Source organism: Capsicum annuum, chromosome 9 (genome assembly GCF_002878395.1).
Source record: "Capsicum annuum cultivar UCD-10X-F1 chromosome 9, UCD10Xv1.1, whole genome shotgun sequence".
Taxonomy (NCBI): Eukaryota; Viridiplantae; Streptophyta; class Magnoliopsida; order Solanales; family Solanaceae; genus Capsicum; species Capsicum annuum.
Window position 1 is genome coordinate 79,876,072 of NC_061119.1, and position 13,828 is coordinate 79,889,899.

Genomic DNA, 13,828 nt, shown 5'->3' on the forward strand with positions numbered 1-13,828 from the left:
TAAATAAATTGAAACCACAGAAATTCTCTAGCAAAAGGGTATTCACCATATCCTTCAGTATTCAAAAGGCTCTTCTATTTATAAATAAATTAGAAAATTAAAAATTGACAATAACATTTGTAGTTTTTGGAGAGAAAATGTTTAAGAAAAAACTGAAAAAAATTAGTATATCTTAATGGAAAGAATATAACTTGTTATTACTTCTGTTGTTTCTCGTTTGCCTTAGCACTTGAAAAACATTTATAAGAAAAGACTGGTAAAGATGATAGTAAATCATCCAACGTCTTAAAAATTGTAGGAATGCATAAATATATACTAACTTTATCTAATTAACTGAATAACTTATATCTGAATACTGGGTATGAAAGATTGAACTGTAATTAGTCTAGATAGCTGGACACGTTTGGATTTTTTAGGACAATATTGTCACTCAACTTGTAGGAAAATCTCATAAAAGTAATATTTTTAATTTTTTTAAACAATATTATTACTGAACTATATATATATATATATATTTCCAACAAAGTGAAAACTAACGGAAAAGAGTTATAAATGCATTTATATTACAGTGAATGTCTATCAAGATCTAATAAGATCTAGTTGATATCTATCAGGATTTGAAGTATCTGTCTTTTAGTCAGAAATTAGGAGTATTTTCCTCTATAAATAGAGGGGTTTTATTTAAAGAAGTCTTCCTCTTCTCTCTCTATTTATTTTTATTGTTCTTTATTAATATTTCATAACACGTTATCAGCACGAGATTCTAATCAACTGAGTAAAATCATCCAACATTATTTAGAGTTAAGGTATATTGGCGGGTAACGAAAGTTAGAGATATATTAGTGGATAACCATTATAGCGGATGTGATTGAGGAATGCTATCACTAGCAAAGTTACCACATCACAACCCAATTCACATGACTCTCTAAATTATTAATTTTGTTTTGCAATTATATGTCAGATATATTTATGTTTATATCTTAAAAAAAAAAAGGTTCTGATGTACATGTGATGTATGTATTGTGGCAGTTTTTTATATCTACAAGTGACACTTTGAAAACACGATAGCTAGCAAATTTTTCATGATTTGCCTTTATGGTTTAATCATAATTATGAATTGCAAAGATTTTCTGCGAGACACATCACTGAACACGATTTGTTACTTTATTGAAATTTTGAAAACGGATCTGTTATTAATTTGATTTATTAGTAAATTTTATTGTACAATTTGACATATTATGCCATTGGGAATAAGACGGTGAATTAATTTCATCACACCAAAAGAGTAAGACATCAGGCTAAAGTTTTGGTGTCTGATAATGATAAAATGTTGGATTAAGTTCCATCGATTTATGCCTAAGACGCCTTGTTGAGTTTGAATCTCAATGCACCATATCAATGATATAATGATGGCGAAGGTAAATCAATATGTTTTTGGTGAAAGACATGAGATTTGTCTCATTGAATATGCTCCATTCTTCGAAGTGAATGTGGTAGCAATACATCATATGTATGCCTCGATTTGCTCCTGAAGTAGCAATATCATGAAAGAGGTTATAAGCTATCATAATTTGATAGGCTTGGCTTAAGCCACGATGATATTCCATTCCTAGAGAATAAGAATTTTGATTATTATAAGCGACTATCCATTCCCTGGGGTGAACGTGATAATATTTAATAAAGTTTATTAATGCAAACGTGTACTTGATTGTGATGGTATCACAACTCATCTCTGAAAGAGACAGAATAACCAAGAAGAATTATTTTGAAATCTATTAGGCAGAATAACCAAGAAGAGTTATTTTCAAATCTATTTCAAAAGTAGTAAATTTGAAATTTATTCATGTAATAGTAAATTAGAAATTTACTAAAGTAAAAGGTACATGTCATGGTAAATTTGAAGTTTGCTAAAATAAAAGTTCATTAAATTGACATGAACGATTGCAACATCCCAAAGATGTGCATACTGAGTATTAAACATATATTAAAGAAATTAGAAAATTCTTTATTACTTTTAATATTGGTTGTTCTCATGACAAGTTAGTTGGACCAACTAATTTTGGAATTGGATCCCTTAAAATCTGAAAAGTATAAAAGGTGAATAAGGATCCGTTCACCTATCATGTGATATGTTAAAAAGATGCATCAATAAGATGATCACATGTATATTCATAGTCCACCTACGTTTGACATTCATAAAGTTACTTACTCAATATAAATTGAGCATGATTTTCAGATTGTGTAACCAAGATAATTCATCTTGATAATGATGGTTTGGCATTGAATGCCTTCGATAAATAGCTAAATCATTACTAATGAGAACAAAGCTTCATGTGTAGGTCTGAAATATGATATGTTGCATACAATAACACTTGTATGCATTAGACCAATAAATTATGATTATTTCTTCTCTCTCAATTGGTTCAAGGTCAAGAACCAACTATTACGTCTAATAGTTTTGCTGTGCAGTATACGATTAATGAATATACCATGATGCACAAAGATGGATTCCTCAAATAAGATGGAGGATGCATGTTAGTTTTTCTAACATAAGGGGGAGATTATAAACAGTTAAGAAATATGTTAGAAATTATTATCAGATCCTCATTCAAAAGATAATTCTAGTCAAATGCCGAACGCATCTCATATTTAAGCTGCAAGTGCTCCTATTTTGTGTCCCTAAAGGACAAAGTCTAAGCATGTGTGAAGCGTAGTAGACCAATCAATTTCAAATGAAATAATCCTTGAAAAGGATATGGAGCAAATAATCATAATAATAAGGCAATGTTCTCTTGAAGAGCCTACGACATAACACTTCATGAAACCTTATGAGAGGTTCAGGTACCTGAAAATAATGAAGTGATGAGATCTTAAAATGTTATGTTGCATTGTGAACCGATACAAAATGAGAAATTGTCGATGATATCTTTGATACAATATTGACGCAATATTGTAAAAGATTACGAGGATCCAAATTCTATGTTTATTTAAGCATGCTGACGTGGAAACATTTATCAAGTGACCTCAAAGGATGCATTTTGGTAAGCGTAAAACTTATTTGATTTGCAGTCTATACACTTGAAGATGTCACACTTGACATATTGGATATTGTCACTTGACAAAAATCCATATGAAAATCCCTAAAGGATTCAAAATTCCTAAAGCATATAAAGTTTCTGGGAAACTTGTATATTATTCTTAAAAGGGATAAATTAATGGTTTGAAAATCATTGAAACTCTTGGAGAGTTTTCAAAAGCAATAAGATTATTTGCTGAAATGAGAAATATGAAGTACCATATCTTAGTGCAATTGGTGCACAACACTAATGTATTTTGCAAATACTACAAGGCCAGATATAGCCTTTTCAGTCAATTTATTAAGCAAGACATATTTCTACTCCTACTAGGAGACATCAAAATGGGATAAAATACATGAGTTAATTTTATTCTAAAGCTTGCAGTCCTGATCTTGTTGATTATGTTGATGTTGGGTATTTATTTAACACACATAAATCTCAATCTCAAACATGAAATATGTTCACATGTGAGGATACTTTCATATCTTGGAGATATATAAAGCATTCTATCTAGCCATTTCATTAAATCATGATGAGGTAATAGCTATTCACGAAGCTATCCGAGAATATATATGGTTGAGGTCCATGATATATGTTATTCGAGAATAATGTGGTTTGAAATGTGATAATGTATCCACAATTTTATATGGATATACTGCAGCATATATAGCACATCTTAAAGGAGAATTCATAAAAAGAGATAGAACGAAGCACACTTCAAAATTTTTCTATACATGAGCTTCAAAAGAATGGTGATATTAACATGACAGATTCGTTCAAGTGACAATGTGGCTGATTTATTCATTGAGTCTCTTTCAACTGCAAGTTTCAAGAAGATAATGCACGATCAGGATGCAAAGGTTCAAGGACGTTCTCATTAGGGGAAGTTGATAAGCGTTGTACTCTTTTTCCCTTATGAGGTTTTGTCCTACTGAGATTTCCTTGTAAGGTTTTTAATGAGGTAACCTATATGCATATTGTTAGAGATGTGTACTCTTTTTTCCTCACTAGATTTTTTTTCCACTGAGGTTTTTCTAGTAAGGTTTTAGCGAGACACATTATCTATTTAGACATTCAAGGGGAGTGTTATAAATGTATTTACATTATAGTGAATGTCTTTTAAGATCTAATAAGATCTAGTTGATATCTATCAGGATTTGAAATATCTGTCTTTTAGTCAGAAACTAAGAGTATTTTTTCCTATAAATAGAGGGGTTTTATTCATTGTATTCTCAATCTCATGATCTCTTATGAGAAATAAGGAATTACTCCTCTTCTCTCTCTATTTTTAATGAGGTAGTCTATATGCATATTGTTAGAGATGTGTACTCTTTTTTCTTCACTATTTTTTTTCCCACTAGGTTTTTTCTAGTAAGGTTTTAACGAGGCATATTATCTATCTAGACATTCAAGGGGGAGTTTTATAAATGTATTTACATTATAGTGAATGTCTACCAAGATCTAATAAGATCTAGTTGATATCTATCAGGATTTGAAGTATCTGTCTTTTAGTCAGAAACTAGGAGTATTTTTTCCCATAAATAGAGGAATTTTGTTCATTGTATAATCAATATTCTAACGATCTCTCATCCCTCAAGAGAAATAAAGAAGTCTCCCTCTTCTCTCTTTATTTATTCTTATTGTTTTTTTATTTATATTCATAACAAAAAGTTAAATTTTGACAGAAATTTATTCATATATATATTTAACCTTTATTTTAAGATCAAATACTCATTAATTATATAAAATTTATTTAATCTATTTCAAATGTATCTTTAGTAAAATGAATTATATTCATGTAAATAGAGCAAAATGAAGATGCAATCTAAAATAATATTTTCTTAAAAAATCATACCATCTTCCCCCCTTTTTTCTCCTACATACTAATCTCAAGTTTGCAATTAAAAAGATTTGGTATTTAAAAAGTTCCACTTAACAAAAAATAATATTAGCTAAAAAATAATATCAGTGCTGCATAATTTTTATTCATCTTCGTACACTTGTACAAAAAATTTCATAATTAGACTGAATTTTAAACAAAAAAAAAACTAAAATGATAAATATATAAATTTTTGTTAAAAATAAAAAATACACATATCACTTTTTAAATAAAAATTGCACCATCAGTTTGCTCTAATTACATAAATATAATTTATTTTATTGATGACGCATTTAAAAAGGACTAAATAAAAATGGATTAAATAAAATTTATATAATTAATGGGTATTTTGATCTAAATATATAGACTAAAATATGAATGAATAAAATTCCATTAAAAATTTAACTTTTCCGTTAGTTTTCACCCCGCTGAAAATATATGTGTAGTTCAGTGACAATATTGTTCAAAAGAAAAAGTTATTTTAGTGAGATATTTCTACAAGTTAAGTGACAATATTGTCTAAAAAATTCAAAAGTTACTTTGATAGAATACTTCTATACGATGAGTAACAATTGGATGAATTAACTCTAAAAATTGGTCATTTAAAAAGGTAATAAAAGGTCATATAAGACCATTGAAAGCAATTTTCAATTAAGGAAATTTTTCTTAACCAAATCAAGCAAAAAAACGTTGGCCATTACATATTTGACCAAACTTAACTTATGCTATCAAATAACTAAAATTTGCATATATACATAAACTAAAGTTAACTTATTGCATTATATAAGAATTTGGTAAAGTATTTACACAAATTCCAAACTAATTACATAAATTCTTTTTTTCAACTTTCTCTCTCTTAAACATTATACATCCAAAACAAGGTTTTCTCTTCTGTAATTTACTCCCCATATGCTCCCACTACACATTCGATATATCCTCCATATTTGAATCTCTTTTTCATGGTAAAAATCAAGTTACTTGTACTTGGAGTTTACCAATTTGTAAGTTTTGTTGCTTAAATTGATTTTTCTGATTTTTTTTTCAACTTTACCAAATTAGATTTTTTTTCGTTTATTCTATGGATGCATGTTCGTTTCTATGAGATTACTTTATTTTGCCAGTATATTCAAGTTTCGTAGTTTTATTGTTTCGTTTTTCTTCATACAATACAAGTTAGATTTTTGATTTTCTTGGTTTGTAGTTGCTTCAATTGAATCGATATAGTGTAAAATTGATAATGGATTTTCGTCCTAGCTTTAGTTTATACCTAGTAAGTTAGATTCTCAAAAATAAGATATTTTCGTTGGGTTTATTCCTGGTACATTTTGATTTCGAAGAACCCAATTTCGCAGAGAATTGTTCAAACCATCGAAATGACCCGACAACAATGAAGAAAAGAAAGCGGCCAGGAACAAACCGAAGAAGTCAGGTTCAAAAGATGCCAGTAAGAAGAAGTTTGATGATTCCGGCCGATTATACTTAACTTACTTTGGAACATTAATGTATAATATATTGAAACACATTAATTTTTTCGTACACTAATGTATAATATTAGTATTCTGTTATACATTTTAATATTTTATACACTGGAAGTTCTTATTACATATAAGAGGGATTTTATCCTTTTTTGTGGTATTATACAGTTAGAAAGTCCTCATATTATATAAGGTTTCATTATACATTATGAAAAGCTTATATGTCATATATGTTTAAGGTGAAATATTTAGTATGACATTATACATTGCTTATTTTTGAATACTAATGTATAATATTATTATTCTGATATATATTTCTTTATGTTATACATTTCATGCTCTTGTTATACATAAGAGAAATTTTATGTTTTATTTGATATTATACATTTAGAGTCTTAATAGTGTATAAGGTGACATTATTCATCTGACAAGCTTATATTTCATACATGTTTTAAAGTGAAATAGTGTAGTATGTAACATTATACATTACTGCATTTCACTATTTAATTGTATAAGTTCTCCTCAAAATGTGTAACTGTTGTGTAATTATTGTATTATTTTATTTTTTCAGGACAGAAAATAACATATAGACAAAGTCCCAGATCACTCATTGCATAGCGGTAGCTTATGCAACCGTGCTTTTGTTGAAGACATAAAAACTTATTTCGGAGAAGATTTTTTAGGGGCATTTAGAAATATGTTATTTGGAATTTTCTCGACTTGCCTCAGTGCTACTGGATTGGGCAGATTTCAAAATGTATCCTTATGCTCGAAATCCAGCAGGATATTAAGGATGAGATTCATATGTGGGTGCAGGGGAACATCCTGAATTTACCATGCTTGAATTCACCATTATCACCGGTCTTATATGCACGGAGATATTGATGAGTATACATATACTTTATCGGGAAAATACCCTTTGATGTCGGAGTATTTTCCTGAATTTGAAGGTGGAATAACTAGGTCAAAACTGATAACACATGTACAGATGAGAAACTTTGATAACTCTGAAGATGCTCTGAACCTTACAATATTATTTTTTATTCATACATTCATGTTTTCTCAGCATAAAGAAGCACCCATTAGTGTAGCTCACTTCCAGATTGTTGAGGATGGTCGGTACATACACTTTCCATGGGGGAAGATTACATTTGAAAAGTTGATGAACTCATGGAGGCAAGATTTCAGAGTCGCAAAACAGTTATATTCATTGGGTGGAATGTCCCACGCTCTAAATGTCTGGATGTTTGAGTGTTGCTCTGAGGTAGATAAAAAAATTACTTTGCGATGAAGAAACATCATCCTAAGAATACTCAACTGGTCTGTGGAGTGTACCAGGCCTAAGTATGAATCTTTTATGTTTGGCATGTTTAGTAAGGTAATTGTATAACCTGTTAATTATTTTCATTTTCTACTCAATATATCAAAGCGCTAATATTTATTTTGAAATTAATTTTTTTTAGTTTTCTTACAAGAATTTACAACCTACAAGCGAAGAAGTCCGTACTTTAGATTTGTCTGTCCGTACTTTAGATTTGTCTTTCTCTGAAGATTTTTAGATATTTGATCCAACATCTACTGCTTCCATATCTGTTGTCCAATGTTGAAAAGGTCAGCCGATGAAGATCAACCACGCGTTGTCACTGCAGTTGTAGACTTTGATGATTTCAGCACTAGACCTACGTGGGAATTTTTAAGAAAGGCTCATTTAGCTTCACCTTTATCAACTGAACAAGTATCGAAGAGAAGAAAGAGAGTTATGTTTTAGGAAGTTAGTCCAGCGGTGACAGATGGAGAGAAATCAACACGTGCTCCTTCAGTACGTCATGTGTCTGGTATGTTTTTTTAAAAACCAAGAGGAATCAATAGATAAAGGACAAATTGGTGTGTCTGAATTTGATCATCCTCATCAAGGAGAAATTGTTGTGTCTCCTGAGCGTAAATAACTCAAATCTGTTCTTTTATCTTCCACAATGCCTGAAGGGACTTCTACGTATAATATAGATATGGAGCAGATAAAGACTTGCGTCAACGCATATGTAAGTTAACTTTCTTATTCACAATTTTTATTTTTGAAAAACATGACTTAATTCTAATATTTTATTTTTATCTGGATGTTATAAGGTTGATAAGCAGATTGCTGAGCTGAAAACACTAATCTCCAATATACCTTCTGAGATCGTTAAAGCTTTGAAGAAAGAAGAAAATAAAGAATCACCGATATAAATTATTATTTCATTCAAATTTCCGATACTTTGAATAAATACTCATACATTGGTATTATCCATGCTATATATTATTGATCAACAATAAGGTCCAGAAGAAGGGTAAAAAAAAAAGATAGTGTATATAAGGACGATTTGCCGGTAATTTGTTTCTCAATTATGTTGGTGTGTTACTATAAATCTGTATAACTCCCATATCTTAACCTATTTTTTTTTGGTTGTTATATAGCATGAAAATGAGGACAAAAGACTAGTCATTGAAATTAGAAATAATGAACCATCAGTACTTCAACATTTGGAAACAGAGATACAAGAATATGTACACACGCATACTGAATGTCCAACAACAACTGAGGTTCAAAGCGAACAGAAGGTATACTGAATTAACATTACATATGAAAATGTTAGTTATATAATAATATTCCCGAATCTTCTTTGGTATATATAAATGTTATGTGTTTTCAAATGGATTTTGATTTGTATGATTTACATTATACATATATACAATATATATACATATAATTATACATTCACACCCATGCCTAATAGATATCAAATTATAAAAAAGCTTTTCATTCACTATTGTATGACTTTGATTAAATGTTCACACATGCATATTGTCATTTTTATAGGATGAGAATATGATTGATAAAGAAGAAGGCCGTGAAGAAGAATAAGAAAACACACACAGTAATGATATGGAAGATTATCGGTATATTTTTGTCACTTATGTTGGTTTGTTACTCCAATTCTGTATATATAAATGTACCACGTGTTATTTTTAGAATAAGGGTAATAATGTTCTCAACTGAATATCAATATGTTAAAATGCTTTAATTGGGGCTGTTACAGTATCATTATACATTCAGTTGAATGTATAATGAGATGTTATACATTACTAATATTACTAGTCTCTTTAACAGAATTAATGTTCTTTATGAATATCCTCATACATATCTATGTTATTTACAATAAGTTATATAATAACATTTCTAAATCACCTTACAAATCTAAAAATGTTAATACATTCATATGCAATCCTTACAGACAACAATTGTAAATCACCGTTATAATTTTATTTTCATTCAACTTTGTTTTACTTTGATTAAATGTTCAAACATTCTAATTATTACTTAATATAGGATGAGCTTATGGCCGACAAAGAGGAAGGTGTTCTTAAAGATTTGGAAAAATAGCACATTCCTGTAATGGTAGATTTGCTGTTATTTTTTTTGTCACTCATGCTGGTTTATTGCTCCAAAACTATCCACATAAACTTACCAACTATTAATATTAAAAAAAGATCATATTATTCTTAGCTGTATATCAAAATTTTTGGATCTTCATTCTACCATGATTTCTATTTGTGTTGTTATATCGTATTCTGTACTAGTAATATTGATGTTTATGAATATTGAGTGATGATGACTTTTTGAAAGGATATGAACTCATTGTACCCAAGTATGATGGATTATGTATAATGTGTAATGTAATACTATCTTAATTTAGGGATGTTACAGTTTCATTATACATTCATTTGAGTGTATAACATATGTTATACATTAGTACTAATATTATACATTCATATGCATTCTTTATAGATAGCAATTTCAAATCACCGGTACATATTTTTGTTTCATCAACTATGTATTACTTTGAATAAGTGTTCAAACATGCTGATTGTTATTTAATATTGGATGAGCATATTGTCAAAAAAGAAGAAGGTTGAGCTGAAGAATTGAAAATACAACAAAGTACTGATATGAAAGATTTGCAGGTATTTTTTTATCGTTCATGTTGCTTTTTACTTAAAATCTATTTATATAAACGTACCTGCTGTTTAGGTATAATTAACATTATACATTAATATGTTTGTTTTACACATTGTACACCATATATTTGTCTGTAGAATAATGTCGATGGAACAATACCCAAGTCTGTTTAAGACGCTGTACATGCACTATTATTTGGGTTGTCAACACCTTCAACTACAAAGACATTGGATGTTGTTACACTAAATATAGTGACGAAAAGCCAGTGGACGCTTCCTGACAGTTAGTTTTCACTTGATTTCCTGGATGCTCAAGTTAGGGAGCGTGAAGCCACAAAAGCACGTGAAGCCACAAAAATACCTATAAAAAGAGATCGAAAAAAGTCGAGGATTTTTAGGTCAGTATACACCACAAAATTTGGATCTAGCTCTAAAGATGAGGGCAATTCTGCTAGTGAAGAGAAACAGATGTATACTTTTGATGGTTGTACCATTTACCAAGAATTGCCTAATCAATTGATCAATGATTACTCTTAGTGGCTTGATATTGGGTTACTCAAATATTATCCTGCCAAGTAAGTTATTTTGAAACCTTTCTAAATTATTGAGAATACTATGGAAGCATAAATTTTGGTGAAGTATAATACTTGTTAATGTTGTAGGTAATAAACGGACAATCACTATCTTAAAAATACTCAAGGATTAGGTTATATCCTCTGTTGGACTTTGTCGTTGCACGGGCACTATCAAAGAATTTGTTCTACTTGATGTCGCAATGTAAAATATTATGGAATAATGAGGTAAATTAAACTAAATTAGTTCCATATTATAACTGTGGTTACTGTTGGAAACTTTACTATAATGCCATATAATACATGTAACTTTTACAATCTTGTGTTACTTATAGAATCTGCTATAAAACTAACATCATACATTTGAAAATGATGTATAATTATAAAGTGTTATCTGAAGTACTATTACTGAATTTGGAAAGATGCATAACTGTAAGTATTATGTAGTATATTGTCTTAACTAGAACTAATACAATCATTGTCTGTTTCATACATTACTAGCTATGTATAATAAATTTTCAAACATGTAGCATCTTTTACTATTGCATAACCACCATGAAGAAAAAACTTATGTATAACACCACGTCCCACTTGTTATTGTTACATAATAAACATTAAAATGATATGATGCATGTTTACACTTTTTTTTTAAAATGTACTTATTATTACTACATACATAGAATCTGTTGTATTATTAAATATCATACATGTGCTATAATGTATAATTTCATATCATACATGTAGTGGTAATAATTCATACATTAATGTTCTTGATCAATACATAATAATAACTAAAGCATATGCTATTTTCTTTCAGTGTTTAATATTTTTGAACATTTTTAACATGTAGCACTTAGATGAGATATTCTACCACTTGAAAAAGAAATCGAAGCTGCAACAGTGTGTTACTTATAGATATACAAAACCAGCTACTTCATTAAAACATATATCGACAAGATATACAGTCAAAATTTTCCAGCGGTTGAAACAAATCATATGTCCATGAAAGAAGACTACGCAAAATCTTATGCTGTGGCTAAGAATGAAGACACTATTACAAATATAATTAATATATTTTGTATTCTTGCGGGATTACCATGGAATATAGTTGATGAGGTATATGTTCCTATTAAGTATGACAAAGAATTTCACTGGGTATTGGCTGTAATTGTGTTGAAGGAGAGAGTGATACGTGTGTATGATTCATTGTCAAGTAAAAGAAAAAGTGAACCACCAAACTAAATACAAAAGTTAGCAGTGATGTTGCCTACTTACTTGTAAGACAGTGGTTTATTTGGAAAGACTTAGCGAACTGACTAGTCAACACTTGAAGCGTACAAAGGGAACTTGGTCTGCAAACTGGTGTTATCAGTCACAATCCATTTGATGTTGAATACGTTCAAAATATTCCACAGCAAGGGAGTGATAGTTTGTAAGTGACTCTTTTTTTTAACATGTATAATTATGGTATAATTATTGAACATATTATTCTTTCATTTTATTATCATATCAGGGACTACGGGGTCTTTGTGGTTACATATGCAGAAATATTGATTGAAGGACAACAAGTGCATTCATATAATTTTAAAGCTGGAAGTTAACGTGCACAGTATGCTTCATTACTATGACATTACAGAGTGAGAAAGGCAGAGAAAGGTTATACAAGTGATAATGATGATCCTCCTCGACCAAGGAATAGTTATCTCCAATCAACTGATGAAAGTACAATTGTTACTTTAGAGTAGCACCTTCTTATAAAAGTCTAATTGATTTTTAAGTAGCTGATGTTAAACAGTTACATACAGTATTATTTTTTGAATGTTGGATTTTAATTTACATTTTATGGATGTCCTTTTTTGTTCTTATACATATTCATGTTTTGAAGAACTGTTTTTCATTTACATACACTATATTGTCCTGATTCTATATAGTTTGGTAGTTAATAATTTTGCCTAACCTAATATTACTAACAATGTATAACAAGAAATTGCATATTAATGTGTTATTTTATATGTGAAACATTGCATTTTTACCAGTCTAAAAATTATGTTGTAAGTTAATTATACATTGAACAGGTATCAAATTATTTTTGAAAAATGTATTAGATAACATGATACATGTTGTCACACTTTCATGGCTTAATTGAAAACAACGAAAGTATATAAAAGCATAAATATTTATAAAGTATAACACTACATCGTACATTGTAAACATACTGTTACAATGTTTATATTTAATAATTACTTAATGTATCATCCATTTCACGTATTATTGGTAAGAAAATAAGAGTATTTTATAATATCATACATATATCTTAATGTATAATCCATAATCATACACATAACATACAATGCAAAGCTAATTAAATTTTTCACAATTTTTGTTACATGAATTTACCATTTCTTATGTTGTTTAATCAAAAATTGGTACAAATGGTTAGGTAATAGTCAATGGTTTTACTTTAACACTATACATATTATTAAAGTATAATTGTATATCATACAACAATTATATAAGACAGGTTATTGGGTAACTGTGTAAAACACAGATACTTACGACAGCCACTTACTGTAATATTTTTCAAATTACATAGTATATAAACACATATAACTACGTTATAATTATAAGTGATAAAGTAACAAAATATGATATTTGAAAACTCTATTAATTGGTTATGAAAATATCAAACATTGATTAATAACTAAACATCAGATAATAATTAAAAACATAAATTAAACTACAACCAACAAAACAACAAAAACCAATTAAAATGATTATTCAATTAAAATCAAACTGAGAATAAGCATTTAGAAGAACAAATTATCTTCT